This window comes from Phragmites australis, chromosome 17 (genome assembly GCF_958298935.1).
Source record: "Phragmites australis chromosome 17, lpPhrAust1.1, whole genome shotgun sequence".
NCBI classification, from domain to species: domain Eukaryota; kingdom Viridiplantae; phylum Streptophyta; class Magnoliopsida; order Poales; family Poaceae; genus Phragmites; species Phragmites australis.
The window spans coordinates 7,083,801-7,110,528 of NC_084937.1; the positions used below are offsets into that span (position 1 = coordinate 7,083,801).

General features: G+C 46.1%; 2 pseudogenes; both read right to left on the reverse strand.

Annotated features, from left to right (window-relative positions):
* Nucleotides 1–1,198: 1,198 nt before the first annotated feature.
* Nucleotides 1,199–13,183, reverse strand: LOC133896837 (uncharacterized; annotated as a pseudogene).
* A 7,528-nt stretch (nucleotides 13,184–20,711) lies between these two features.
* LOC133896614 (ras-related protein RGP1-like) lies at nucleotides 20,712–26,170 on the reverse strand (annotated as a pseudogene).
* Between the last annotated feature and the right edge of the window lie 558 nt (nucleotides 26,171–26,728).

The window sequence follows — 26,728 nt, forward strand, 5'->3', positions numbered from 1 at the left end:
CCGTAGAGGGAACTAGCGAACGACGACACAGGGGTCGGAAGCATGGGGCACGCTCCCGGGAAAATCCCTGGTCCTCCGACCCTGCTCCGTCGCCACCAATTCCGCCACCGGCGGTGCAATATCCCAGCGACGAGGACTAAGTTGGAGAATGCCGTCGCCAGACTCCGGACGGATTACCTCTAGAGCTGGGCAGTGGCTAAGGGATGAGGGGACCGAGGACCACCTCTCCCGACTTGCCATCAGTTTCGCCTCTGACTCACCGTTGCCAGCCTCCGAACAGATTATGTCTAGAGCCGGGCAACACATAAGGGTTGATGGGGCCGAGGACTACCTCTCCCGACTAGCCTTCGGCTTCGCCTCTGACACGCAGTTGCTAGGCTCCGGACGGATTACCTCCAGAGCCGAGCTATGGCTAAGGGCCGAGGGGGTCGAGGACCACCTCTCCCGACTAGCCTTCGGCTTCGCCTCAAACACGTGCTCCCCAGGCTTTGGGCGGGTTGCCTCCGAAGTCGGGTAGCAGCTAAGAACCCGAAGGGTCGTGGATCACTTTCGGAGCTTCTCCCCAAAGGTTCCAGATGGATTTCATTGGGTCAAAATTTGGAACAAATTTGGAAGAAGGCCCTACCAACGTCGAACCCTAGGAGTACGTGATGTTCGGGGACGACGAGGTTCACCACTGCTTCGCCCGGCCCTCCTTAGTTACCCTATGTGTCTACCGTACCAGATTTTTGAGGACACTTCTCCCCAAGAAGGAACGAAGCCGGCTATGATCTATATGAAGTCTCGATACATTGATCATCCGAAAAACCAACCATCACCTACGAAGGGGTCGAAGAAGCGTGGCACGAAGGCACAAAGACATGCAGTCACCTATTCGAAGAATCCCCTTACACTTCAACCCCAAAAGAGATACAATCACCCCCAAAGATCCAAATTATATTGTTAACAACTCGTGCATCTAGAGGACGCATGCAAAGAAGCAACAGTACAAAGGCAGCTACGGAGGAGATAGACCCCGAGAGAGCAAACCAGGGGGAGAAAGAGTACAAGGTGGCAAAAAGCAACTATGGCCTAAAGGAGGGCCATAGTCGAATGGCAAGATAGGGATGTCCCACGGCTTCACCAGAAGCTCCCCTGAAGATCACCTTCACCTCCTACGGGTCCCGGTAGGGGCCGCGCATGGAGCGGTGTATGCACCTCATCTATAGCCTGCGTTGTGGAAGCCAATGTAGTAGCTAGCCCCCGAGCTATCAGAAGACAAAGAAGAAACCGAAGAAGCCACCGTCGGGGCCTCCTCCCCCTTCTTCCCGGCCTCCTCCCTAGCTGCTGAAGCCACAAGCTTCTTCGTAGACGCCTGCTCCTCCTCGTCGTTCCCCCTCTGCAGGACATCCCAGTCAGTCTCCTCATCGTCGTCGGAAATATCAATGATCTCAACAAGCGTGGTCTCCTGTACTGGGGGTTGAGCAGGGGCGGTAGCCAGCTGTCCACCCCACAGGGATGGAAGCAGAACGGCCACCGGTGCCACCACTGGTAGTTGAGACGGCCAGCCCAGTAGAAGCAGTCGAGATCATCAACATCTCCGAAGAGGATGAGGAGGAAGACAATGACATGTTCAAGTCAAGGTTGAGTGCTTATCCTGATACCCCAGTGCGATGAAAGTCGTCCTGACACCCCCGGCAGAGTAGTGTCGGGCCGCAATTGGCAACTGGCTCACCCCTCAGGGGGCAGGCACCATAATAGTTACTACGGTAGATATTTATCTTCTATGTAGGGTAAAAAATAGTTATCCAGGATAAGGCCCAGTAATTGCCAGATCCTAAATATTTGTACATTGTGATATCTTGTAAACTAAGCTACGTACCACCCTATAAATAGGGGGTCGTGGTCATCTGGGTAGGGATAGGTCATAAGAAGAAGCTTAATACAACACAAAGGGAAACACTAAGGACACAGAGGTGCACAAATATAAAGTCACGCTGTGATACTCCCCCTAGACCGATCCATTTTTCTATTATAAATACATTTGTGGTGTTCCTTCCTCTCAAACTTCGTCTCCAAGCTTGAGTCTCCTCCTTAGAAGAAACTCTCGTCGTACTTGCTAGGGCAAGACAATCTCTTACTCCAACATAAATTGTAAAAAAAAATAATCAACATAGCAAGGGAATAGGCACATTGAAAAAATCCAGTAGTAATTCCATCACCATAGACCATACCATTTGTCTCCAGTCCTAGGGGAAATTGGAGGAGCCATTTCACTACTTGTTCCATCTTGCTAATTGGGGTTATCTCGCTCTCCTGCCGTCATTCCCCATGATTAAATATATATCTATCTCTTGGCTTCCACCATAAATCCAAAAAATCAGTCATGGAGTCAACTACGCGGGCTCGATCATGGCAACACAAGTCCAATAGTCCCAATAGTGCACCTGAAGCACCAACAGACATATTTGACACCATAAATAGAGCAGACAACAAGCTGTCATCACCCCTGGAGAGCACATACCGTGTACCAATTCTCATGGAACCAAATTCTTTCTCAAGCCAGACTCCAATCAGTAGGAGACTCAACATATTAGCAAGCATGTGGACGGTGTATACTGCACAAAAACTATAAACAAAACATGGCACACCTCTCCTTTCGCCTTGCTTCCTTCTCGGCACCAAAGTAGCAGCAAGCCATGGGCCTAGTAGTAGTGACGGCTGCAGCTGCAGCAGCAGCCGGCAGCAAGCACCAGCGGCAGTTGGCAGCGCAGCCAGGCTGCCGAACAACCGGCGGCATGAGAGGAGGCAACGCACCATGGAGCGTCAAGCTGCTGTGGCGGTGCAGTAGGCCGTGACAGCACAGTGCACAGGAGCGGCGCGTGCGGTGGGGAGGGGCAACAATGCGATTGGGAAGGGCAGTGTGGCGCGACAGTGCAGTGGGGAGGAGCGGCGTGATGACCAACAGCAGCGAGCCGGCGGCGTACGGCTAGGGGCGGTGGTGATCAGGAGGGAGGTGGTGAGCTGTTGAGCAGACGACAATGGGGAGTCGGGAACAACAGACTCGATCAGTCAGGAGGAGTCTGGATGGATCGGGGTGGTGACCGATCCATCCACGACTTTATCCCCTCTCATTTGTTTTTTTAATTAACGGTCTAGGTTCATTGGGCTCGCTACGGGTCACAAGGTATCCGAAGTGGACTTTTAAATAGCAAAATGGGTTTGTCTCAACGAGATCTAAGCGGCTATGGTTTCCAATCTTCCATATGAGCAGCGGATTTAAAAGTCAACTATTTGGTTCATATGGTAAACACTAATGAAGACAATAAATACCTTTTTAATTCTTGAAAAGCCTTCTCTGCATCTTCCATCCACTCGAAACGGTCGTGTTTCTTTAGCAGCTTGAAGAAAGGCACCCCTCATTCGCTCATCTTGGAGGTGAATCGACTAAAGGCCGCTATGCATCTTGTCAATTTTTAAACTTCTTTCAGTGTTCGAGGTGACCGCATCTGGTCAAGAGCCTCTATTTTGCGTGGATTGGCCTCAATGCATCGACTTTACACTAGGAAACCGAGAAGCTTGCCGGACGGGACGCCGAACATGCACTTCTTGGGGTTAAGCATCATACGATACTTCCTGATGTTATCAAATGTCTCCTTGAGATCATCAACCAATGCATCTTTGATTCTAGACTTGACTACAACATCATCAATATAAGCTTCAATGTTGTACCTAGTCGAGGGTCATAAACAATTTTGAAGACATCGTTGATGTAGCGCCAGTGCTCTTCAAATCGAAAGGCACCTTTACATAGCAAAATACACCAAAGGAGTAATAAAAATAGTTTTTTCTTCATCTTCTATCCCCATGCTAATTTGGTGATACCCTAAATAGGCATCTAGAAAACACAACAATTCACAACCTGCCGTGAAGTCGACTATCTGGTCGATGCGAGGAAGAGGAAAAGGATCTTTGGGACAAGCCTTGTTGAGGTTGGTGAAGTCAACACACATTCTCCACTTGTTGTTGGCTTTCTTCACAAGGACTAGATTCGTGAGCCGTGTAGGATGATGGACCTCTCGGATAAAGTTCATCATTGGGAGTTTGTCGACATCCTCCTGGATGGCTTGCTTTCTATCCTCTGCTAATCTTTGTTGCTTTTGCACCACAGGTTTGGCACTGAGTTCCATAGCTAGTTGACGCTCAATCACCTCCCTGGGGACCACGGGCATGTCGGACAGTTGCTACGCAAACACATCCTGGTTTGCCTGGAGGAAAGCGATGATATCAAATTCTTATTTGGGATCAAGGTTGACCCTATCTTGACCATCTTGGCTAGTTCAGACGGGTCGAGAGGCACTGCCTTGCTGCCACCACTTGCCTTCGTGTCCTTAGCACTATCTTTGTTCTCACCTTTGGTGGCGTTGTCGGATCTGGAGGCATTAGTGAGGCTCACGAGCTTGGAGTCCATGACCTTAGTGGCGGCTTGGTGCTTCTAGTGCTTAGACTCCACACTTCTTGAGGTAGTTGCCATTTGGTAGAAGTGTTCGACCATATCTAGGCTCTACTTATTGCATTTTATCACTCCACGTTGATCTCCCTTGATAGTTATGGCCCTATTAGGGCATGGAATCTTGAGCACCTGGTATGTGTCGTGCACTATGGCCATGAACCTACCTAACAATGGGTGACCTAGGATTAAGTTATAGGCCATCTCGAAATCCACAACATTGAAGGTCAGCTTGTCTATATGGAAATTGTCAAGTTCGCCAAATGTGATCGACAACTCGATCTGGCCAAGTGGCAAGGTCGATGAGTTTGAAGTTATAGAAAGTCTTAGCTCCTATCTTGAGCTTAGACCTTTGGATTTTCATCTTGTCTAATGTATTAGCAAAGATGAGGTTGAGCGAGCTACCCCTATCGACCAAGGTCCTATAGACTTTGACATTGAGGATAGTAGGTTGGATCACAATCAGATACTGACCCAGTGTGACCGCGGTTGGATGGTCAGCTTGATCAAAGGTGATCAGGACTTCCGACCACTTGAGGTATCGAGGAGGCCTGGTCAGAGCTAGGTTGACCTCCCTTTTGACCGCCTTGTACTGCGCCTTGGACTTGTATGAGGCGGATCCTCCGAAGATATGCACCAAGCTCTGGCCGGCCCCACGGAATTTGGGATCATCATCTTTAGCATCTAGCTTGGCATGTTTGCTATGGTAATCAGCAAAAGCAGCCTTAAGCTTGTCATCGAGCTTCTTTTTAATAACATGACATTCGTAAAAGTCATGATGGTTGATCCGATGGATGGGACACTAGTTTCTGCCTCCACAGCTCAGGCCCTTATTATCCCCAGTGTTGCGAGACTTGCTCCTATCGACTGCAGCCATGGTCGTGTTCGAACCCTTGAGCTTATCACCAGGTTCCCCTCATTCTTTCAGGACTCAGGCTTGTCCTTGCTAGACTGAGGATTTTTGGCGTATGCCTAGGCTCCAACACACTTTGTGCACTTGTCAGCTAGCTCAAAGAGTTCTTTCACCGTATTGATCTTCCAAGTAGCAAGCTTCCTGACCAGATCTTTGTCCTTGATGCCTCGCTTGAAGGCGATGATGAACAAGTTGTCGAAGATGTCCAGGATCGTATTGCGCCTATCACTGAACCTGCGAATGAAGTCCCGAAAAGACTCATCCTTACTTGGTTTAGCTGATGGAGATTGTCTTCCGTTTCTAGGCGCTCGAACATTTCTTAGAAGTTGGTGATGAACTGAGCCTTCAGCTCGGTCAGATCAAGTTGGATGGCAGGTTTAGCAATAATGACCTTGTAGGTCCATCGACGATGGTTAGTAGGTAATTGGCTATTACCTTGTTGTCGCCACTAGACGCACAAATAACAGTGGTGTAGATCTGTAACCACTTATTTGGGTTGAGCTTTTTGTCATACTTTTGGATCGGAACCGCCTTCAACTTCTCGTGCCATTGTATCAACCAGAGCTCCAGTGTGAATGCTTCACAACCTCCATCGAATTCTTCAGGAGGAGATGGGGGGGATTGATACGCATGTTCCTTCAAATGGGTGAGTCACGTCGGTCATCTCATCCCGGAGATCTGCAGTCGTTATAATGATGGTCTTCATCACGGCGTTCCTCACGACAGTTATCTATCACCCTCTATAGATCGTTCCTATCATGAGGGATGTGGTTCCTTAAGTCTTCCTAGTTCCTGCATCTATGGATGGGGCAGTTACAATCTAGCTCGCAGGATTGTGCTCGGGCTCGACCACCTGAGCTTCTTGTTTGGGTTCCCTCGACTCAGGGATGTTCACATACGTGACTCCTCGAACCAATGTCTTGTTAGCTGGGGTGCCTAGAGCTGCTAGGGTTATTCACTCAAGCCACCTGGATTTGAGCCGCATCGAGCAGAGTCTTGAGCTGATTGACCATCGGAGTTAGAGGATTCGTTAGATCCAACTTAGGGAAGGACCTCAGAATCATGAGCTCCCTGGACATTAGCTTCCAGAGTATTAAAGACACCACTTCCCAGACTTGGCTGTGGTCAAGCCGATGTAGCTCTGCAATCTCTATGTTGAGGGAGTTCGTTCCTCAATCTTGGAATCATTGTGGGTGGGGCACCACTCGAACAGCAGGCATTCCCAGGCCAAGTCAACGTCGAATATCGGGGTTCTCCTAAATTTCCTCAGCCTGTTAGTGATGGGTTGTGTTGGGGGCCTGCAGAGCCCCAGTTACTGCTAATGGATCCTCGAGGATTCTTTCACCATCGTTCATCATGGTGTTCGGATACTCCACATTTTTCTTGATGGGTGTGCCGTTGGCTCCGGCCATAAACATGAATCGATTTGTTCAGCTGCTGTGGTTGTCGGTGGAGCCGTCGTCACCACTTTTCTGACTCTCGCCGTCACTGTCGGTGTCCATGAACTGAAGAATGTTAGGCTCCTTGAGATCCCACTCGAGGTGTCCTACCTCGCGCTATGTGCCCAATGAGATGGACTAGATGATACCGGTGTGGATTGGTTTACCTTGATCGTCCTAGCGGTATGTTATTGTTCCAAATGTGATCTCTGAACCAGCAGGAGGCGATACGAAGATGACCGTTGTCGACTCGAAGTGGTCATAGAATTCAGTGTCGAAGAATCCAACACAACTGTGCACTTGAGACATGATCGATCCTAAAAAATAGATGAAAGCCCCTACCTAGCGCGCCAACTGTCAAAGATTAGTTCCTGATAATATGTCTGTAATTGAACTAAGGTACCTTTAAGATCAGAGATCGAGCATACAGGTTCGGGCCCCCGAGGCGGAGTAATACCCTACGTCCTGTGTGGATGATGATGTATATAGATTGTCTCGAGTACAAGCAAGATAGCTAAAACCTTATACAATGGAGTAGATCGGATTTAATCTAATTTAGAGTTGAAGTCGCCGAGTATCTCCAAGGCTAGGGTCTGTATGCTTGCGTTGAGTTGCGGAGGCGTTAATCTGTTGTGAGTTGTTTTTTTCGAGGGTTAGGATCCCCGTCTTATAGAAGGGTCCTAGCGCTGCCTGAGTTCTAGCCGTAATTGATAGGGAGTCTTTCATCTTGCCAGTAAGGTAAGACAATTAAATCCAATTTAGATATTAGTCGTACTTAGGTTGGTTAACCCGATCGAGATCTTTCAAGTACAGGTATTCATGATCTCCGAGTATATCAAATCTCGCATATTCGGATTCACAATATCTAGAGTTGTCCATCAGATATACGATATATCTTATCCGTATATGATGTACTCTTATACGTATATAACCTATAGTTAAATATTCTAACAGCCACAATGCTTACTTGATTAACAGTTCTAATCAAAGGGAATAAAAACGAAAACATGCAGCACTAACGCATGCACATTCATTTACGAGATCCACGTTTGATTCACAATAACCAGCTATCTGGGAAGCCGATGTTCTGGAACCTGAACAACGAGTCCGTCGAGTCCTTGCCGGCGAGCCCCAGCTCGTCGCCCTTATCCACGACGGTGAGCGGTGATGACAGCAGGAGCACTGGCGGCAGCCTCTCGACGTCGGCGCCGTCCCTGGGTAGCGCAACAACGAGGTCGCGGTCCAACATGAGGAAGTGCAGCGTGATGGGACGGAGCGCGTGACGGTGCAGCGACAAATTCTGGCTGAGCGACACGGTGTCAAAGCACTTGACATCGACCGCGGTGGAGACCATCCAGGGTGCTCACCTTCTCACCGCCGACGCGGGACACCACGAGCAGCCTCGACACCCTGCGCACCGCGCAGTGCAGCTCCAGGAGCCCCGACCGCGCCAACGCCACCCCGGGCGTGGCTTCCTAAGCCACCGATGACACATAGATGAACCCTTCGTCGGTGCGGCTGATGGTGAATCCCAGCCGCGTGTCCCCCGGTCGCAGCCGCAACCCCAGCCGCGTGTCCCCCGGTCGCAGCCGCAGCTCCAGCGCCGCCTCACCAGCGGCCGGCGTGTACCACAGCCGCATGGCCCGCACCACGCCAATGTCCACGCCGTGGTAGTCCTCGAACCAGTACAGACTCGCGTTCGCCATGCCCGCCAGGTCCGATAGCAAGCCCATGTTCACCATCGACAGCGCCGTCTCGCCGGAGATCTTGGTCAGCAGCGCCTCCGTTTGCACGTTCATGAACACGGTGGGCATGCCGGAGGCCTGCGACGACAGCAGCCAGGTGTCGGCGCGTGCGAGGGTGTCCTCCAGCGAGTTGTACCGCGTGTTGGACCCGTACGTCCCTTGGGCAGCAGCAGCAGGGACAGGAAGCATCTCGCCCCCAGCACGGGAACAGATCCCACATCTTCTTCTCCCACGGGAACGGCTCATACGCGTGCCGATCTTCACGTCACGCAGCGCATACAGCAGCTTGGTGTTCTTGGAACCTCAATTCAGGGAGCATCATGTCAGCAAATTTCCAAGTACAGTGAAAGAAGTAGAGATTCTTTTTGAAATCCTGCATATGGGAATTGTTTGAGTTCTTGACCACAAGCCACTTGACAATGTTATACAAGTCAATTTTTGCAACCTAGTTTTTTATGCTAAAAAGATAGAAAAATGAGCAAAGAATGAACAGAAGAATGCAATGATGAAACATACCTTGGATCCAGGAACAAGAGTTACTAAAATGCCCTCAAGAAGTTGATCACTAGTATTGGTATTTGGTTCCTTGACTTTCACAAGGTCACAAAGCTCAAGACCGCTTGCAATTTGCAAGCCATTTTCTTGTTAGTACCATTCCATAATGCATGGATACCTATCAAAAGTAATCAGTGATCACCAATTTGTTTGATGAGATTCATATATTATCTAGAGATAATGAATAGATGTGATTTGAGACGTGTAAAAGACAATTCCAGTGAGATATGTGTGGCTTTCTTTCTGTAAATTATTGAGAGTGATTTATGGTAATTGGTTAAAATTAATGATCAATTTATCAATGCAAAAATATTAAGATATATTGCAAACAATACATTCTGTTTGTTCTCTTCTTTTAGGCATGTCTTTCAATTCAAGACGCATTCAGTTGCTCATTTCCTATAGTTCCAAGGCAAGTCCTCCGAGCTTTTGAAACAATGAAGTCTTGATACACTGAATATATATATATATATATGTGTGTGTGTGTGTGTGTGTGTGTGTGTGTGTGTGTGTGTGTGTGTGTGTGTGTGTGTGTGTGTGTGTGTGTGTGTGTGTGTGTGTGTGTGTGTGTGTGTGTGTTTGTGTGTGTGTGTGTGTTTTTAAAGGAAATCTATGGATGTTTACCTGTACATATTACAAACGCATGATTGGCATATGAAAATGGTTTCGCATCCTCTTGACTCTGTGATATAATATGAATAAATCATGTGTGCTTTATCTGTTCTGCCATAATCATGATAGTTCTTTATATATGAATTAGTTAATTCTAAAAGATTAGAGTAGATTCTCTTCCACATTTGTGTTAGCTTTAGCGGATTGGGCTTGGAAGTATAATCTTCTTTTTTTATTACTTTTCATTTTTATCTATTTGATAGCTTGGATCAAGGATGTCAATATTTGTTTACAATTTAGTCTGCATCATATTATCACAATCTTAGGCTGGTTGATCATTGTTGCCAAGATTTGATCTTGCCATTCCGTCAGGGATTCTTGATTCTTTTTTTAGGTGTGTTTCATCCAATCAACAATATTATCTCATAGAAATTTTTAGCTCCCGTTATAACGAACAGACATTAAGCTAATTTAAGGAAAAAAGGCTTTGGAGTCTTATATGAGAGAGGGTGAGAATCTAGTTTGATGGATCACGGTAAATATTTCATAATATGGATTGGTCCCCTCGGTCGCCGTATCAAAACACCGTATATTTACGAACTAAGGGGTTATGTCAGAACTATAAAGGTACCATACAACATTCGGAGTACCAACCAATTTATTATACCTCTTTCGCAAGAATAATACAGGGTTTTACATTCATGGTTTGCTCATTTCCTTTTTAGAGAATATTGCTCCTTGTAGGATACTTCCGTAAGAGACTATGGTGCATCAGAAATGAATCAAGGATATTTTCATGATATAGAAGTGCTGTCAGTTTTCATGGAATATCTGATAACTTTAGCATGTACTACATTTCCCTTTAGATTCTTGACTTTTGCCCATAAAAACAAATCATTTCGTTTCGTCTATCTAGTGGAAGTCCAAACTGTAATGAAGGATGACCCATTGATCTGGTAGGTGGGCCCTCCAACCCGTGCGGGTCAACAGTGCACTACGTCTAGAAGCTAGCCACAATCACACTCGCTGCCAGTGACCACTTACTGAAATAAAATTGCAGTAAAATCCTCCACTAAATTATGGACCTAACTAACGTATGCATGTGCATGCTAATACCTTTTCACCGCACACCCCTAATTAGGAAAGTGACTAATTCGTTGTTTCCCTAATTAGATCAATTAGCCAGATTAGAAAAGGCAGCTAACGTCTGATTGCTCAAGTACTATTGGGTGCATGTTGGCGCAAGAGATCATCTTGCCTTAGCAAGTATGACGAGAGTTTCTTTTAAGGAGGAGACTCAAGCTTGAAGACGAAGTTTGAGAAGAAGTAGCACCACAAATGTATTGATAGTAGAAAAATAGATCGGTCTAGGGATATCACGGCGTGACTTTGTGTTTGTACACCTATGTGTCATGTGTGTTGCCCTTTGTGTTGTATGGAGTGTTCTCCTTATGATCTGTCCCTGCCCAGATGCCCACGACTCCTTATTTATATGGTGGTACATAGCTTAGTGTACAAGTTATCACGATGTACAAATATCTAGGATATGACCGAATTGCTAGCCCTTATCCTGGATAACTATTTTTTACCCTACATAGAAGATAAATATCTACCATGGTAACTATTGTGGTGCCTGCCCTCTGAGGGATGAGCCGGTCGCCAATTGTGACCCGGTGCTGATCTGTCGGGGGTGTCAGGATGACTTTCATCGCACTGGGTGTCAAGAGAAGTATCACTTCCACCGGCATTAATCGCCCATCACCTTGCGTCAGGTCGGTTGCAAGGGGTATCATTTCTTCCTTGATATTATCTTCGGAGACATGCTGCATATTTAGGCTTCGGAAGGCCGCACGGGCACCAGAGGGGTGGCCGAAAGGGGTCTGCAGCCTTCGGAGGCCAGGGCTCCTGCTGAGAGTCCGGAGCCTGAAGGCTTCGGAGGGGCTTGCTGTAGCTCCGAGTTTTGGGAAGGCCACATACGTACTGGAGAGGTGACCCGAAGGGACCCACAGCCTCCGAAAGTCAGGCCTCGTGCTGAGGGTCCAGAGACTGAAGACTTTGGAGGGACCTTTGATAGCAATCTTCAACCATTATCCTCAGACTGGTCTATTTTCCCCTAACAGTGCCCCTTATTCTCTAGCCCTGACGTTCAAAGGGGTGAGAGGATGTAGAGGAAAACCAACTCCAGCCTAGTATACTAACAAGAATGCCCGAAGGCCATTCCCTATCCCTGAGAAGTTTTTTTGGTGGGAACCGTGGGCGTTGATGGTGAAGCTCAAGGCTGATGGTGCATTGGTGGTGACGACATGCCCCCGAATTTATGCTGAGGTCGGAGGTGCGGCTGACATCAAAGTCGAAGATACAAAGATGTATTGGCAGAGGAGGCATGCTCCAGAGCCTATTGGAGTTGGTATATACGGTATCAGGACCCGAGGCCGGAGGGGCGTCAGTAGAGGTGATGCACTCTGGGGTCCGTGCTGAGGTTGATTTAGATTATTCGAACTCTTTGGTGATGGGTCTTCTTGCCATTTGAGTTTGTCAGAGTGGAGATTACGTGTGGGATTAGGGGACTTCTCACGTTTGCTTGTTTGAGGACGGCAGGATGGGATGTGTCACTGGCGCGTTTTGACTAAATAATGCGTGATTTCATTTAGGGTCTTGTGCCCATGCCCCTGGCATGCGCCGAAAGGAGTCTAGGTCATTAATGTGACGGACGTTCGTGCGAGAAAATGAGGCGTTGTCGTGGGATGTTGCCATGTGCCAGCGGAACAACTGGGATATGGTCAAGGACCCCAGAGATTAATGAGGACGCCATAGAGTGATGCTGTGTTGGTTCCGCTTCATCTCCCGGGTATACAGGGTTGCTTGGCCTGGATATAAAGCTAGGGTCATCTTGCTAGATTTACCATTGCCCCACAAGCGAGCACTCAACCTCGACTTTGAATATAGCATCATCTTCCTCCTCATCCTCTTCAAAAATGTCGATGATCTCGATTGCTTCTACTCGGGTTGGGCCATCTCGGTTGCCAGCGGTGGCGCCAGTGGCTGTGTTGCTTCCTTCCTTGTGGGGTGGACAGCTGTCTGCTGTCCTCCTCAACCCTCAGTTCAGGAGACCACACCTGTCGAGATCATCGATATTTCTGACGACGATAAGGAAATTGGCTGGGATCTCCTGCGGAGGGAGAGCAACGAGGAGGAGCTGACAGCTTCGACGTGGAGGGAGGAGGCTGGGAAGAAAGGGGAGGAGGCCCCGACGGTGGCTCCTTCGATTTCTTTTTCGTCTACAGACAGCTCAGGGGTCGGTTACTACATCAGCTACCGCGGCGGTAGGCCACAGATGAGGTTGCATACACCGCTCCATGCGCGGCCCCTGCCGGGATCCGTAGGAGGCGAACGTGGCCTTCCGGGGAGCTTCTGGTGAAACCGCGGACATCCCTGTCTTGCCATTCGACTATGGCCCTGCTGTGGGCCATAGTTTCCTTTTGCCACTCTTTCTTCCCCTGGTTTACTCTTTCGGGGTCTGTCTCCTCCATAGCGGCCTCTGTACTGTTGCTTCTTTGTACACGTCCTATGAATGCATGAGTTGTTAATAATATGATTTGGACCTTGTGGGGTGATTGTATCTCTTTTTGGGCCGAAGTGTAAGGGGATCCTTCGAACAGGTGACCGCATGTTTGTGTGCCTTCGTGCCGTGCTTCTTCGTCCCCTTCGTAGGTGATGGCTAGTTTTTCAGATGATTGAGGTATCGAGACTTCGCATAGATTGTAGCCAGCTCCGTTCCTTCCTGGGGAGAGGTGGCCTCAGGAATCTGGTAGCGGTAGACACATAGAGTAACAAAGGAGGGTCGGGCAAAGCAGTGGAGACCTCGTCATTCCTGGTCATACGAGCTCCTCGGGTTCGGCATTGGAAGGGCCTTCTTCCAAATAATTCTAGATTTCTGACCCAATGAAGTCCATCTAGAACCTTTGGAGACAAGCTCTGAAGGTGGTTCGTGACCCTTCAGGTTCTTAGCCGTTGCCCGACCCCGAAGGCAACCCGTCTAAAGCCTAGCGATGGCATGTTGAAGGTGAAGCCAAAGGCTAGACCAGAGAGATGGTCCTTGACCCTCTTGGCCCTTAGCCGCTGTCCAGCTCTAGAGGTAATCCGTCGGGAGCCTAGCGACAGCGTGTCTGAGGTGAAGCCAAAGGCTAGACGGGAGAGGTGGTCCTCAACCCCCTTGGCTCTTAGTTGGTGCCCGGCTCCGGAGGTAATCTGTTCGAAGGCTGGCGACGGTGTGTCGGAGGCGAAGCCGAAGGCTAGACAAGAGAGGTGGTCCTCGACCACCTCGGCCCTTAGCTACTACCCGAATCCAGAGGTAATCCGTCCACAGCCTGGCGACGGCGTGTCAGAGGTGAAGCTGAAGGCTAGATGGGAGAGGTGGTCCTTGACCCCCTCGGCCCTTAGCCGTTGCCTGGCTCTGGAGGTAATCCGTCCGGAGCTGGCGACGGTGTGTCGGAGGCGAAATCGAAGCCTAGATGGGAGAGGTGGTCCTCGACCACCTCAGCGCTTAGCCGTTGCCTGGCTCTAGAGGTAATCCGTACGGAGCCTGACAGTGGCGTGTCAGAGGCGAAGCCGAAGGCTAGACTAGAGAGGTGATCCTCGACCACCTCAGCCCTTAGACGATGCCCGACTCTAGAGGTAATCCGTCTGGAGCCTAGTGATGGCCTGTGAGAGGTGAAGCTGAAGGCTAGACAAGAGAGGTGGTCCTTGACCAACTAGGCCCTTAGCCGCCGCCCAGCTCTAGAAGTAATCCGTCCGGAGCCTAGCGATAACGTGTCGGAGGTGAAGCTGAAGGCTAGATGGGAGAGGTGGTCCTCGATCCACTAGGCCCTTAGCCGCTGCTCGGCTCTGGAGGTAATCCGTTCGGAACCTGGCGACAACATGTCGGAGGTGAAGCCGAAGGCTAGACGGAAATGGTCCTCGACCCCCTCAGCCCTTAGCTGCTGCCTGGCTCCAGAGGTAATTCGTCCGGAGCCTAGCGATGGCGTGTCGGAGGCGAAGCTGAAGGCTAGATGGGAGAGGTGGTCCTCGAGCACCTTGGCCCTTAGTTGCTTCCCGGCTCCGAAGGTAATCCGTCTAGAGCCTGGTGACGGTGTGTCAGAGGCAAAGTCGAAGGTTAGATGGGAGAAGTGGTCCTTTATCCCCTCGACCCTTAGCCATTGTACAGCTCCGGAGGTAATCCGTCCAGAGCCTGACGGCGACGTGTTAGAGGCGAAGTTGAAGGCTAGATGGGAGAGGTGGTCCTCGACCACATCAGCCCTTAGCTAATGCCTGACTCCAGAGGTAATCCGTCCAAAGCCTAGCGACGGCCTATCGGAGGCAAAGCTGAAGGCTAGACAGGAGAGGTGGTCCTCGACCCCCTCAGCCCTTAGCCACTGCCTGGCTCTAGAGGTAATCCTTTCGTTGTCTGATGATGGCATGTCAGAGGCGAAGCCGAAGGCTAGACAGAGAGGTGGTCCTCGACCACCTCAGCCCTTAGCTGCTAGCTGGCTCCAGAGGTAATCCGTCTAGAGCCTGGCGATGGCGTGCCAAAAGTTGCTATCTCTGCAATAAACAGTTGGGGATTTCATACTATTTTTCGTGCCACGCAAGTGGGCTTTTACTTAATATTAGAATAATCTTCATAAACGACGTATGAATCGTGTCTTAGATGAGACTGTAGGGTAATTACTTTACCTTTTACCATACGTGTTTGAGTCACGTGGGCCATACCTCTTCCTACGTGGAGGGTGATTTATACCCCTTTGGTCTGTTGGCTGTGCCTCTCGAGGGGCTAGTGGGTTTCGCAACCCTCCAGCATGGGGGCGTTTGCCTTCAAGATGCCAGTGGATTTTGTTCGGTAGGCTTTTTAGAACCTCTCCATCTGGCAGAGGTTTTTGAAAGGCATCCCCACTTGCGGGGTTTTTTGAAGACTCTCCGCCTTGCAGAGGTTTTTGCAAGGCTCTCCCTCTCTGTCCTGTGGAGGTTTTTGGAAGGCTCTCCGTCCTGTGGAGGTTTTTGCAAGGCTCTCCATCCTGCAGAGGTTTTGTAAGACTCTCCATCATGCGGAGGTTTTGGGAGTCTCTCTGTTTTGGTGGAGGTTTTGCAAGACTCTCCATCTTGTGGAGGTTTTCATGTCTCCCCGTTATGCCGGAGGTTTTGAGGGACTCTCCGTTCTTGTTGGAGGTTTTGCAGGACTCTCCGTTTTTGCCAAAAGCTTTGTAGGACTCTCCGTTTTCACTGGAGGTTTTGCAGGACTCTCCGTTTTTACTGGAGGTTTTGTGGGACTCTCCGTTATTGCCAGAGGTTTTGTGGAAGACTCTCCGTTTTTACCGGAGGTTTTGTGGAAGACTCTCTGTCTGGCAGAGGTTTTGGAAGATACTTTGTTTTTTGTGGAGGTTTTGTTTCCCCTTCGGCATGTATTAATGCTGAAGGCCCTACATACTACCGGGGCTATGCAATACCTTTCAGAAAACCTAGACAGTCTTGCCTTCCATGTGACCTAGGTATACTACACCACGGTGTGCACGCTTCTCGTGCTCCTGAGGAAACGCCTCAGGTGCACCGCAACACTGTCCACCAATGGTGTGCCCCGACGCATGGCATTTATACGACTGAAGCTATGCAATAACTTACAGGAAACCTAGGCTTGATGCCTTCGTGATGACCTAAGCATGCTACGCTCGCGGTGTATAAGCATATCGTGCAACAAGGATTTCTTGAGACAACATTCCTTAGAGCACCGCATCCTCACATTAAGTTCATCCCTTCATATGCGGCGTCCACACTACCGAGGCTATGCAATGCCTTCCAGGACACCCTGCATAACCTGCCTTTTAGGTGACCTAGGCATGCTACGTTATTTTGCAGGTGTGTGGGCTCTACTGCCTACCAGGGCAAAGCCTACCCTCTGGGAAACCTTTTGAGGTGACCTTAGGTTTAGGCAACCAATGTTATAGGTGCGTGGGCGTGTCACGCCTCCTGAAGAAATCCTTCTAGGGCACCTTAGCAAAATCTTCCTTTTGGGTGACCTAGGCATGCAGCGCAGTTGTAGGTGTATGGGCCTTATTGTCTACCGAGGCTACACGATACCTTCCAGGAAACCTAGGTAGTTTTGCCTTTTAGGTGACCTAGGCATGATGCGTTCGCGGTACATGGACTTGTCACGCCTCCCGAGGAAATCCCTCAGGTGGCGCCGCAACACTTTCTATCAAGGAAGTCCCTTGATACGTGGCAACTACACTGCCGAGGCTACATAGTACCTTCCAGGACACCTAGACAGTCTTGCCTTCCAAGTGATCTAGACATGCTGCATCTGCAGGAGTGTAGGCATTTGCATGGTTATGTACTAGTTAAGTTTTATAGTCTACTGTTGGCAATAAGCAGCTAATTGTAGTATAAGATATGGCTAGGTCAAATGACTATTCATAACTCATGCCAAATAAAGATGTAACTTAAGTTCTACTACTTACTGCTAAACAAGGACATAATCTAGATTTACCATTTGTACCTAGTGGCTATCTGTTGTAAAGACTTCTAGAAATAAGGTTGGAGGCCTCCAACATGTTTTGACCTTACTGTATGAAAGATAGACCAACTACATAAACTGTTGTTGGAGCAAGAGGTCGTCTTGCCCCAACAAGTACGGCGAGAGTTTCTTCTAAGGAGGAGACTCAAGCTTGGAGACAAAGTTTAAGAGGAAGGAACACCACGAATGTATTGATGGTAGAAAAATGTATCACTCTGGGAGGAGTATTACAACGTGACTTGGTGTGTTTTCACCTTTGTGTTTTTTTTGCTATCTTGCCCATTCTCTCCCCTAGAGGACCATGGCATCCTATTTATAGGGTCGTGCGTAGCTTAGCATGTAAGTTATCATAATATACAAATATCTGGGATCTGACCGAATTACTAGGCCTTATCCTGGATAACTACCTTCTAACCTATCGGGGAGATAAATATCCACCGTGGTAATTATCGCGGTGCCTGCCACCTGAAGGGGGCGAGCTGGTCGCCAACTGCGGCCCGGTGTCGCACTGTCAGGGGTGTCAAGGCAGCCTCCATCATGCCGGGGTGTCAGAGCGGCGTCCACTAGCCTAGGTATTTAATGCCGGTCACCTCATCGCAGGTAAAGTATGACCGGTGCTTCCCTTTTGGTAGATCTTTCTTGAGGCCTGATGACTCACCCATTAGCCTCCGCGAAGCCGGCCCAGGCAGCGAGAGGCTGAGGCCTCGGAAGACCGAGCCTTTGGGAGGCTGAGCCTCCGGGAGGCGGGACTCCAGAAGGCCCGGCCTTCGAGAGGCCGAAGCCTCAGAGACTGAGCCTTCGGGAGGCTGAGCCTTCGGGAGGCAGCGCTCCGGAAGGCTGGGGTTCTGGGAGGCGAAGGCTTCAGGAGACCAAGCCTTTGGGGGGCTGAGCCTTCGGGAGGTAGGGCTCCAGAAGGCTAGGGTTTCAAAAGGCGGAGGCTTCGAGTGGCCGAGCCTTTGGGAGGCCGAGCTGATTAAAGTCGTGGGGGTTCGGCAGTCGTCGGTGTTGTGGTTGCGCCCCGTTTCGTGCAGGATGCACCCGTATGCCTCCGAGGGTACCGGAGCTTGTGGTTGATGTTGAGGTCGTTGCCGGGGGCTGCATGCTCTGGAGCCCGTGGTTTCCCCTGATGGATACACCAAACTATTACCAGTACAACGGCTATGATAGCTGGTGCAATGGAGGATTGAAGTTTGAACTCTTCGGATTGTTCGGTATGAGTAAGAGGATACTCACTGGATCCAGTGTTAACAAAAAAAAGTGGGTGGTTAGGCAACGGCTATAATTTGGATCTCTAGCCTATAAATACCCCTCACTTGGTTTCATTTGGCTTGCTAGCAACCCAGAGAAGCTCATACACTATGTGCGTCTTCAAAAAGCAAGAGAGAGCATTTGAGTTGATTTCCAAATCCCTAATTGAAGATTAAAGACTTTATTAGTGCTTGAAGAGTAGCAAGTGTGCATCTAGCTGTAGTCTAGATTTGATTTTGGTCAAGTGAAACTATTAACTTGTTACTCTTGGTTGGTAACACCTAGTCGGTCTTGGTGATTGGAGGTGTTCTCGGTAAGCTCTTGGATTTCTTGTGGAAGCCTTGGGAAAACTATATATTTGGTTTAATATCCGCCAATCCGGAGATAGAGAAGTAACAACCATGAAGGAGTATCTGAGTCTTGGTGACTCAAAGAGGAGCGATATCTTTGGTGGATGCTCCAATGAGGACTAGAGGGAGTGTCAACTACTTGATACCTTGAGAAAAATCTGTGTTCTCTTGTCCATCTCTTTACTATTTCATAATTTAATTTGAGCATTTACATTCTTGTAAGCTTTCAAATTCTGCATCTTCTTAGTGTCTTTGCTTGCTTGCTTCGTTGCCCTCTCCTAGCTTGTTTGTGTAGTCACATTTTCTTTCTTTTAGGCTAAGGTTGCTATTTGTTCTAGATTTCAGTAGAAGTGTTTAATTGTCCAATTCTCCCCCCTCTTGGGTCATTTGATCCTTTCAGAGAGCCTCCAACCGAGTCTATGGAGCGGCTGCAAGCGTTGTGAGCAGGAGGAGTGACGCATTCTGAAGCGGCAAAGCATTACCTTAGTGAATATAGTGGTGAGCATCTATGTGCACCTTGTAGGAGACCCACCGGTGTATTGAAAGCTCTAAGTGCTAGAGTCGCAGAGTTATCCGACCGGGAAGTTTGGTTCTTACAAGAGGCTCCAACGTTGACTATTGGTGAGAGGCAACTCATCAATATGACATGAAAAATTCGTCACGTTGAGTTTGTATTTTCTATCTCACTTACATTCTACACTTATTTATTGCACTATCTAAATTTTGTATTTATCTTTCCTAGAATTGCATTGGTAGTTGTTAGGATTGGAACCTAGGGAGCAAAATTTTGTTATGATAGATTAGTCACATTAGATAAACCTAAAACACTTTTAAATAGAAATTGATTTTGATTTATCTTGCTGATTTGAGCCAATTAGTTTTATAATTCCAAATCCACCTCTTTTAGAGCGTTACTGGTCCTTACAGACTTTGAACAAGAGCGGCTCCTTAGGAGGAGTAAAACAAACACATCTGCTAGGCTCACTGCACTAAATTCTTCACCATTATTTCCAGATAAAACCAGCAAATTGTTGTGGAGATAAGGGTTTGCATTTTTCTCACCTCGATTCTACATTTCTGAATACAGTGTACAGTTCATTAGAAATCCAGTGGTCCTCTAGGTCAACAACATTCAGAGAAGGATTTTCTTCAAGATAAGTATCGATGTATCATGCAAATATATTTAAATTTAATATATGGAGATGCTACAAATGAAGTTTTATTGATACAAAATCATTCATAAAGCACTAGAAATTGTAGGAACGGAAATTTCATACATGATCCGCAAAAATAATATTCAAGAAGATTGCCACCAGTGGAAGCAAGGAGTAAAACTTTTTACTGTATCCACAGTAGGAAGCTATGGCTTGTTCAGACTTCAAAGCAACAATGAATTTGGCAAAACCGTATCCAGAATCAATTTGATATTTTTCTGCTGTATTCTAATGGTAGGGCCTTGCATAATTAAGCCTTGTGGGGTACAAAGCTTGCAACACAACATCCATTTAGGATCAACATACTACAGACATCAAGCAATCATGAATTAAACTGCTGAGGGGTGCTTCTCAAATATATCATTTTTGGTACTACATTTTTTGCAATTGGCGCGGCCCTTGTTCCAACTTGACAATTAGGAGCTCAGAATGAAAGTTGATAGCGCCTTTTAGTACAAGAGCAAGTACGGTGTATCAAATTTGTATGTTTGTGCAGGGACAAGGACAGTATACCAAATTGAAAAGGTTGAACTAACTATATCCAACGGGAAGGATTCTTAATGACTGAAGAATACCACATGATCAGATTAAAAAAAAGAGCCATAAAGAAAATTACAAAGTGTATGAATTAACTATTCACGTAGACCTTCACATCGTCACTCCCAAGAATCCAGCTATTCAGTGTGTTGGGTATGGCCGGAATAATTAGAAACTACAAGTACTAGAAACATGGTACGATATTATGCCTAGGAGGACATACAACATGCTGCCTCGGCTGGAGGGGCTGCCTCCTGACCAGGGACGATAATCTTTGTTCCTTTCAGTAAACTTGAGTTTCCACTAGAATCAGACTCCTCGTTGGCAACAGGTTTTTCTTGCTGACAATCCGGTAAATCTCCGTCAAGACAGACATGAAGGCATTTTCAACATTGGTGGCCTCAAGAGCAGAGGTCTCCATAAAAAAGAGGTTTTCACGCTCAACAAACTCCTTTGCATCTTCTGTTGGGACAACACGAAGTGTGCCTATCAGATTTGTTCCCAATTAGCATGATAACAATGTTCTTATCCGCAGGCCTTGTAGTTCCTGAAGCCACCTTGCCACATGATCAAAGGACTGGCGCTTGGTGATGTCATATTCTAACATAGCTCCAACTGCACCTCTGTAGTAGGCACTTGTTACTGCTCGGTACCTGTTACCACATTCAGTAAAGATTTAGATATTGGGAGTGCGAAGGTTTACATAATGAGAGTGCATAGATGAACTATGAAATATTCCCTCTACTCTTTTCTATTTGATATTTTAGGAGTGAAAATATGTCACCTTTTTCTTTACTTTGATGTTACAGGAGTTAAAAAACAGACAAAGCTTAATTCTTTCAAGTGCCACTGCCTCGTACAATTTACGAGGTTAAATCTCTTTGTTCACTGGTCACTAACACCGAGGTGGTTCAAGAGACAAGCAAAGTAACAAACTTAATTAGATGGCACAAGACACTTCTTTAACCAGGACATGGCCATCGTGTGTGTGCTTTTTCTTATTGTGCGCAAAAAGCTAAAACATCAAACAAAAAGAACACAGGGAGAACATCCGTCATATTTGTTAAAAATATCAGTATACGAAGCTTGAGTGTTGGTGAGATGATGCAACCTTGATACTTTCTGACCTTTGTTCCAGGGAGTGACAAGTGACCTATTACTACTGTTCTATTAGGTGCCAGATTTAAGTAGGACTAGAATTACAACAAAGTTTTGCTTTTGGTCTTCCATTGGCAACAGAGAATATATCTCTGGACATGGATGTTGTGCACCTAGGTGCACATGCACCTCTTATCTACACCATTCATAGTGCACCATCATGAGTTTATTCAAAATTCATATTTTAAATGGTTTTATGTTAAGATATTACGCCTCAAAATAGAGGCAGAGTCCTAGTCAGATACGTTCCAACACGCGCATATAAATATAAGCCATCCTTGTAACTTGTACTCTGAGCCATCATAAAACAGATTTGTCTTCCAGTTATTTTACCTCTGCATTTGAGGGTTTTTCCATGTTAAATCCTATCTTTCGGATCCAAATTCCTAACAACTGGTATCAGAGCCAGAAAACACAAAGGCTCAAAAAAATTCCAGTCTTTTGGTCCAGTACTGTTCACTACAGTTCGAATCGAGCGCTACTGTTTGCCATCGTCCATCAGATCTACAGTCCCATCCTCAGTATTGTTCCTCCGTACGCCAGCCACCTTCATTGTTGTCTCTATTCCGCCATTCCCATCGCTGGGACCTGCTCCTTCCCGACCATCAGGTCTCACTGTCCCCACCACGCTCCGAACGCCTTTTGACCGCACACATGAATTTGTTTTTTCAGCTGAGTTTTGCTAAGTGCACCCAGCTCGCATACCAAGAAGTTTGCGCGCACAGTTTTTTGGGCTGAAAATTTCTACGTGCACCCGAAGATTTACACCAAGGACAATATCAAGCAACCGAGCAACACAAATTTGCATGTTCTTCCATGCCGGTTTGTTTTATTTCATATTCATATGGTGCTTTCTATTGGTTTTGAAGGAGGGTTATATATCTGGTATTGTGTCAAACTCTCCGTTATGCAGCTGATTGCTGATCATGCCTTCTTTCACCGATGGTATGTTTCATTGCTCCTTGGTGCTATCATTGGTGCTATTATATTTAGGCCGTTCTGCACGCTGCTATATTTTCCATGAGAGCATTACTCAAAAATATGCTAGTTTGAGGAGAGTTTGGGATAATATTTTATTGGATCGCTTTGAGTTAATCATTATGGATGTTTCAACAACATCGTTCATGTCAGCTTGATGGTTTATAAACACTCTTCAGAGTTTGTTATTTCAAAGTGGATGTTTTGCTCTGAATTGAGTTCAAGGTAGAGGATCCTGAGTGCAAAAGAGGAGTTTGTTTTTTCTACTAGATTCTATAGCATTTGGTATTGCAGATGCAATATGGTTTCGTTGTCTTCGCGCACTCAGAGATGTCTAGTACAAAGTATGATGCATAGATACTACAACATTTCGTACTACATTAAGTAGTTCTTGTTGTTTTAGAGACAGAGATGTCTGCTCGTGATTGTAGAGAGGCATATGCCTGCTCGTGACTGCAAAGGTCTATTGCAGAGGTTTTATACTCTGTTGAATGCACAATATGCCTTCATCCGGACTATTGCTTCAAAGTAGTGTTACCTGTACACAGACACGGGTGTTGGAATTCGACTCGGATTCGGGTGTCCAATTCGGTAAAGAAAATTTGGACATACGAAATACAACTCAGAATCCGACACGGGTATCGGAATCTGATTTGGATTCGGGGTGTATGATTCAGCAAAAAAAGATTTGGACACGGGTGTCTAGGTAACAGTGCTTCAAAGGAGCAGTTAATGACCATGTCATGGGGTTCAGATTCTTTCATAACCGTCAGTTTGGTGTACGTGATGGTCACACATGCAATTTGCTCTTGCAAGAGCATTGTTTGCCGAGTTTTATGTTCTAGGTGATGTATATATGGTTCCATGAGATGAGTTCTTCACGAATTTTTTTTTTTACCACTACAGGTGATATTTTGGCTTATGCCTTTTGATGATTAAGCGTTGTTCTAGTTTGGATAACAAGGTCAGTTGCACAGACTCAGACTTTTGCTGGGGTTATAAATTAGTGAAGACCCAGATTGTTCATCTGTTTTGTTGATAGCTGTGCGTTGAGATATACTGGTTATTTGCTCAATTTGACTTTGTATGAAGTGTTTAGCCCTTTGGGATTTCAAAGATAAATTCTTCAAGAACATATTTATAGGGGTTTTGAGTCACGGAAGGTTTGTTAAGATATTATGCCTCAAAATAGAGATAGTGTCCTAGTCAGATACGGTTCCAACAGATGTCTATAAATATGGGACACCCTTTTACCTTCTACCCTGAGCCATCATAATACAGATTTGTCTCCCGTGGTTTTTTACCTCTGCATTGGAGGGTTTTTCCATGTTAAATCCTATCTCTCAGATCTAAATTCCTAACAGCATCACACCCCAGTCCACTAAGAATAGTGTAGGATAACTGTGCATATGCACGTAGGTGCACATTCTTTTCCCATACATCTTTCTACATATGTATCTCTGAGAAAATATTTGCTCTACGATATTAATTGCATGGACACAAAAGATGCAAAGATGTGACAGTAGAAAAAATGATATGAATATCCAGGATAGGATACTTTTACTCATCCTCTAACATTAGTTTTTTTAGTATTAGTACAGTATATCAATGTTGCATTAAGCATTATGCGCAGATACTACTGTCATAATGGATTGTTACCAGGTGCTGCAAGCTATACAACTAATCATTTTGGTAAAGTACTTAGTTGCAGACCTCAAAACTCTTTTAGTGTTTTAGTGTACTGTCTGTGCCCTTTGTTTCTCCATTTTTTTAAAGAGAATTACAAAATGTTGAATAACTGGATCTTGATCCTTTCCATGGATAATTTGTTGAAACATAGGAGTAGGTCAAATGCGAGGCAGCTTACACACAATACGTGTCTAATATTTTCTTTTGTTTTGCTTGACAATAGGGTATGAAGGCACTGGTGCAATTATATCTACAATTAGATTCAACTCACTGATGTACAATTTCACGTTTTTAATAATAAGATAAACTGATGTGAGCAAGTAATAGATAAATTTTATTATTTGAGCATTTAATTCCTTCTTAGCTAGTTACCTCGCTATTTGCCCACTCTTTTTGAAAGGCACTATCTTGTTCCTGATTCATAATGTAATTATATGATTTTGTAGTTTGCACTAAGAAAAATAATTGGCAATGTTAATATCTGATAGATGTTGAAATCTAAAATATGCTGTTATCAATTAAGTACCCGATATATCTGATAGAGTAGTAAGATCGTTTTCCAACAGTAACATCATTCCATGACCATTTAAAACAATAAAAACAGTTCGCAAAATACATGCAAGAAACAGACAAATTTAGAGGCATTGATTGGGATAGTGCAGGGCCAATGGTGTTGGTCCAAAGTATGTAGCCTAAACAAGAGCAGTATGCTTGAACACAACATACCACCCAACCACGCGATCATGTTCAAGAACCAATAACGCACCTGCATTCCACAACAAAATCTTCTTCAACAAACAAATATGGAACCACCTAACCAGCAGAACCTCACCTATCTAGGACATAACCAACATCTGCTGTTCTCTAGACTCCTAAGGAAGTTTCTTGTTACGCTTATGCCTATCTTTATGCATCACCATCAGCATAACAAAAATCACATAAATAGCATCGACATTGCAAATCTTTCATTGCATACTATACTTTCCCCACACGGGAACACACAACAAAACCACTTCTTTTGGATCAAGAAGCCTTTTTTAAAAAAGAAACTAACTTTTGACCACTTCTTCTTGGATCAAGAAGCCTTTTTTAATATCTCAAAAAAATAAGCTTTTTTTTAAAAAAAAAACTTTCATCTGGTGTCCAACAAACAAATGCATAAACGAAACCTAAGAGGAGAAAGAAGAGATGGGCTGGTTGAACAGTTTGATTACCTCTCCTGGCCGGCGGTGTCCCAGATCTGTGCCTTGACGGTGCGGGCGTCAATCTGGAGGGTGCCCGTCTGGAACTCGACCCCGATGGTGGCCTTGGAGTCTAGGCTGAACTCGTTGCGGGCGAACCGCGCGAGCAGCTGCGACTTGCCCACCGCGGAGTCGCCGATGAGCACCACCTTGAACACGTAGTCGATCCTCTGCCCCACATCCCCGTGGCTCCCGCCCCCAGACATCGTGGTGCGCCGGCCGGCTGAGTGATCCCAGCAGAGACAGAAAACTCTCTACGATCTTGGCATCAGGGAAGAACGGGGGAGTTCTTGGTCGATCTCCCTGGAGAGTTTAGTAGGATTAGAAGGGGAAGAAGACTTATTTGGTTGTGCGAGGGGATCCTCTGAACAGTGATTTATGAGTGAAGGCAGAGATGAACAATCACATCAAAATCTACCCATCAAGTCAGAGGATCAAATTCCTGTATGAGGAGAGAAAGAACAGATAGTGATTATTATTAGGAGGAGCAGAAGAATTATATAAGTAATTAATTTAATTAAGGGAAAAATGTAAAACCCCTAAAAGTCATTTGGATTTTGATTTTCCTCTAAAATTTGTTTGGTTGAAAAAACCCTAAAAGATTTTGTTTTGTTGAAAAACACACTAAAAAATTCAAAAACAATTAAAAACAAATCATAAAAAATTCTAAAAAAAATAGAGACAATTCTAAGATCTTTTGTGAATTTTTTTTAAAAATAATATCATTTGCATCATATTTCATGTAGAGGAAGTTTGAAAAAAAATAAGAAAAACGTGCAGCTCATTTATTAATTCGAGTTAAATGCATAGTTAATTATTTACTAATCTAAAAATCATGAAACCAATTTTTTAGTCTTCTTACATGATCCTCTATCTTCTAAAAATACATGAAATTTTGAAATAGTTATTGTAACATGCAGGATTGAGTAAATATGTTGCAGATAGATTAATTCATAACTAATTCATAACACCCCAAAATTAGTGAAACCACTTTTATTAGTTTACTTAAATAATTAT